Source organism: Dipteris shenzhenensis, chromosome 28 (assembly GCF_047967505.1).
Source record: "Dipteris shenzhenensis isolate YYH24624 ecotype China chromosome 28, Dip_SZ_1.0, whole genome shotgun sequence".
Taxonomy (NCBI): Eukaryota; Viridiplantae; Streptophyta; class Polypodiopsida; order Gleicheniales; family Dipteridaceae; genus Dipteris; species Dipteris shenzhenensis.
In genome coordinates this window covers 22,026,968-22,031,773 of record NC_141623.1, presented here as the reverse complement: position 1 = coordinate 22,031,773, position 4,806 = coordinate 22,026,968, and positions in this window count along the sequence as shown.

The following is a 4,806-nucleotide window of genomic DNA, read 5'->3' as shown; positions in this document are numbered from 1 at the left end:
ATAATAGTATAAAAATGCTTTCCAAAGGTTGAGTGGTAGAAACTTGACTTCTCAAGAAATAATTCAAAACTATAGATTCTAATGATTCATACTTTCCATAATTACTCTTATATGTGTTTTAATGCATTCCCAAGAAAAACTAAAAAAGTATGAATATAATCTATAAGTTGGAAAAAATAATATTATATCTTTTGATATTATTATGTTGTTTTTCGGATTGCGTTGTACCATTGAAACTTGGGATCGTATTATAGAGTGTGGTGTATAGAACATACTTTCTCAAGAAGTTCTCTCTCTCTCTCTCTCTCTCTCACGTCATCAAGTAGTACCATAGTAGAGATGTCCCAATCTTTAAAGGATTAGGTTAATTTTGCATGTGATATGTAATGTGAGTTATCCTAGCTATACATTTGTAGCTCTCTCTCTCTCTCTCTCTCTCTGTCTCTGTCTCTCTCTCTCTCTCTCTTTGCTCTTGCCACTCAACCCCCTCTCTGCCCCAGTCACTCCTTCAGCCTCCCTCTTTGCCTTAGTCCCCCCCTCATTCTCCCTCAATTGCTCCCTCTTCTCTCCTCAATGCTCTAAGTCCTCTATCTTAGCCATGTCCTTAGTTTCCCTTGTCACTCCCTCAACTCCATTTGCCGCTCCCTTAGTCCCCCTTGTCGTTCTCAGCCCTCTCTCCACCTCAGTCGCTTTCAGTCTCCCTCTTCGCCTCAAACCCTCTCGCCCCTCTCGGCCTTGTAGGCCACCTACAACTACTCCCCTCTCCACCTCAATCCTCCCATTGGGTCAGCTTCCCATTCTTTTGCTTTGCTCCTCCTCTCCTATCCTACCGTGATCATTTTTGCTACTCTGCTTTCAATCATGCTGCCTTTGTCTCCATCCACATCTATCTCTAGCTCAGCCACCTAATCTTCTCTTTCCTGATTGCTACTTAGACAAGGATGTTTTGGCAGACTGTTATGATGGGTTGTAGCTCCATTGCTTCATATACCTACAAAAAAGAATACAAAAATCAGCGTCAAAGCATGGGGAAAGGAGAAAGGGAGAATAACAAGCACAAGGGGAGAAACACGAAAGAGGACAAGAATCCAAAGCAACCAAATCTAGAGGATGTGAATACATGTCGTAACTGAAACAGACTAGGATTAGACATCACAAAGAACTCTACATCATCATCACTTTGGCTACATCATCATCATCATAACCCACCTTGGGATCCTCTACTTCGGCACCCACATAGATTGGGCTACTACAGTTGGCACACTAGGTTCACCACCTACTTTGCATCTTGGGAGTTCTATATTGGTCCACAGTACTCTTTCTCTTCCCTCTCACTCCTAGCTAGCCTTTCTTCTAGTACTCAATTAGAGTCACGTCATCCCCTCATCCCTCCACCTTTGTACCCCTCTCATCCCTCTCACAACATTTGTCCATAGTACTCTTTCTCTTCCCTCTCACCCCTCCACCTTTGTACGAATTTCCTTTTGGTTTGAGATCTCGAGAGGACTAGGCTTCCCACTGGTTGATGCACTGGATGCCTGGGAGTCTCTTCTCTTAGAGATGCACAACATTTATGCAAGTGAGGTGGTGCTAACCCTCCTCAAACAAGAGCACGCCTGTTTCACTTTGGAGCAGGCACTCATTATATAGTAGCAAGCCAGTCTCTTTCAGGAGCTTTGATAGGACATTGTAGAGCTCAAGGAGGTGTCTTCTTTGAACACTACCTTGAGAGGCACACTAGTAGTAGCATTGGAGGCTTGGATAGCCACCATGTAGTCGGCCATTGCAAAGACATCCAAGTTGTTGGGTGTAGGAAGCAATGGAACGGGAGGGTTGCGGGAAGCAAAAAACAAGCTGTAGCAAAATGTAGTACTACTCAAACGGTGCGTGAAGATTTTTGAAAACCCGAAACTCAACTTGTACATGTGTTCTCATGTACTTAGTGTGGGTGTCATGGATGTGTGGTTATATGTGGCAGTCACGCTTTAAAGGCTTTGATGGAAGTGTATGTGCAAGGGAAATGATGAGCCCAAGGTGTGGGTGCACCAGGCAATCCAGAGTGTGATGGTATTTTATTGTGGGTTGACATGTGCTCTTCATGGTTGTACCGAGTCATATATGTGTGATGGCATGAATATTTTCTGTATTGTGTGTATTTTGTAAATCTACCATGTGTTGAGTTTGGGTTCATCATATGTGGCTAGTCTGAGAGCAACTAAGCACTAAGCCTATGGTGTTGGTGGCATGCATTTGTGTGCACTAAGTCTATGGTTTGGGCATTAATAGCCATGGTTTAAAGTTTAAAGGGAAGGGTGGAGAGTGGTAAAAGGCAAATGACGACGTGGTCGGAATAAAGGAAAGCATGCAAGGTGGCTACGTGATTCTGCTGGACTGCGAGCTAGAGTTACGTGAAGGTGACGGTTGGAAATGGGTCTGGGGGGCTTGCTAAAAGGATCAACAGAGAGGGAGCAAGGAGACTATGTGGAGGAAGAAGGGGTCTTGATCATGGAGTTGGAGAGGACCAAAAAGATTGCAAATTGAGGGACGGAGAGCTTTTGGAGATCGACGGCTGCTTGTGTGGAGAGGTAGAGGACTTAGCTATAGGAGCAGCTTAGTGATCCAGCTCGAAGGTAGGTCGTGGCTCTCTATTAGGAGATGCTTAAAATGGTGTGCTTGGTCTACTGTGGGAGCGTGTAGAGTCTTGGAAGGAGGAGTTGTTGCTATCTACGGCTTGGAGGTGACGGGCGGTAGAGACCATGGGCTCCATGGACTCTGTGAGCAATGGAGTAGGTTGCGGTGCTGACTATTGCTAGTCTACGTGATGAGACGACGGGGCTGTTGCCTTGGGTGGTTGGAGGATTATGGACATCGCTACTACTATCATTGTGACCATGGCGATGCAAGTGTGCTGTGAGAAGCGGAGAGGCGAGTTGATCATAACGTGGGCGCTAGGTGGACGAATAGTAGAGACGAGCATTGGGTGTGGCTAGACATGGCGTGGCGTCACTTCTATGCAGGTCGAGAGCTCCGTGATGACAAGGGGGGCTGTTGTTTTTGTGGTGAGCTGTAGGCTAGGCCATGGATTCGACTATACAGGCAAGAGACGTCGACTGTCATGTAAGATGGGAGCTTCTCTGACGACAGGAGTCCATGAGCCCGTGATGACGAGAAATCTGCTATGCTGGCTATCTTCACGTAAAGAAGATAGGAGGAAGTACATGAGCTTTACTGAAAGTGTTGACTGCTGCTTGTGGGGGCTGGGATACCTTGCATGAAGGAGGATATGTGCGTCGGGTCCAAAAGATAAGTTGTGACGCTATAGTATCATGTTCAAGAGAAGCTATGAGAAGCTATCATCATGGAAGTGGAGGTGCGGGCCGTGGCTCTTGTTAGAGGAGGAGAACAACTGTGCGGGGGGGAACGGATCCTGGACGAAGGATTATGGTTGCCGATGAGGTTGGATAGTCTTGGAAGGAGGGGCTATTGTTATTGGTAGTGGGGAGTATATTGGGCGACAGAGACTCTATGAGCTCCGTGATGATGAAAGAAACGTTATTCGCCATCTTCACGTGAAGGGGACCGAGCTTGAAGGACAGATAGTTGTCGTGGTTGTGAGCTTCAGGACTTGAACTTCAAGGGGATCATGAATGCTTAGAGAGGTGGATGGTTGCTTGTGTGGGACTTGGTTGGGGATGATGGGGGGTCGTGATTGTTGAGGCCACGAATAGATGGACGAAGGATGAGCACGCGAGATCAGGGGTTGGAGGACTTGGGATCGGGGCATAGTCGTGAGCCGCTAGAGGTTGTGTTCCACCATATGAGAGTAGGCTGAGAGTAGAGAGGCCTTGCCAAGCAAGATGTCAAGATCTCCAAGGGTGGCGAGCTGTGATACGGGAGCTTAATACACCTCAGACTTTCGTGAGTCCATAAGGAGCGTGTGAGTGGTAAATAATATTGCCAATGGGTTGCTGTCAATTCAATGGATAAATGTGAAGGCAGGAAAGAAGATGAAGTACTAGGAAAGAAGATGAAGTACTGGCTGTGGAAGGATAGCAAGCTATTGTAGGAGAGATTGGTTCACTTCAGACTCAAAGAATTTTGATGAGAGCTCATGGATAGCAAATAGCTTGTATATGAGATGTGTGAAGACCTTAAGTGGTGTTGCAAACTGAATAGTTGTAGCTGTGGAGTACGCTCATATAGATGAATTTATGTTTCATGGGTCATCTATGTGTTTTTTGAGCTTGATCTGAGTTTGTAGGAGAGCTTGTCCTGAGCTGTATAATCCACTGGGTTCTTTTTGAGGTTATATAGCTTTCAGTGGAAATGTGGCCAGAGTATGAGTTGTATTTGAAGGTCTGTAGAGACAAGGATGTTGAATGAATGCCTTTTACCTTCTGATACTGTTGTTCGCTTGCTTTAAATGTGGATGAGGGTGACTGTGAAGGTGGATTAGGCTCTACTGCTTTTGTCCATCCAACGGATACAAAGGATGTCCTATATGGCCCCAAGTCAACCATATGGTTGACCAAAGAAGGAAACTCCCAGAGTTGACCTGACCTACAAGGCTCATATCACGGCTAAGTGCTAGCAAACCCCCCTCCATGGTATGGCTGAAGTATCTTGGAAATATCTCAGGAATAGGGTTGACACGGAGTAGGAAAACAACAAAGCTGGAAACTACATCATGGGTACACATATTCATCCTAGAGGAATATAGCATCCTATGATATGTTCAGAGTGATCGATTCCTCACATAACAAAAGGAGCCAACCTTAAAGCATGTCGAAATGCCTCAAACTTGGG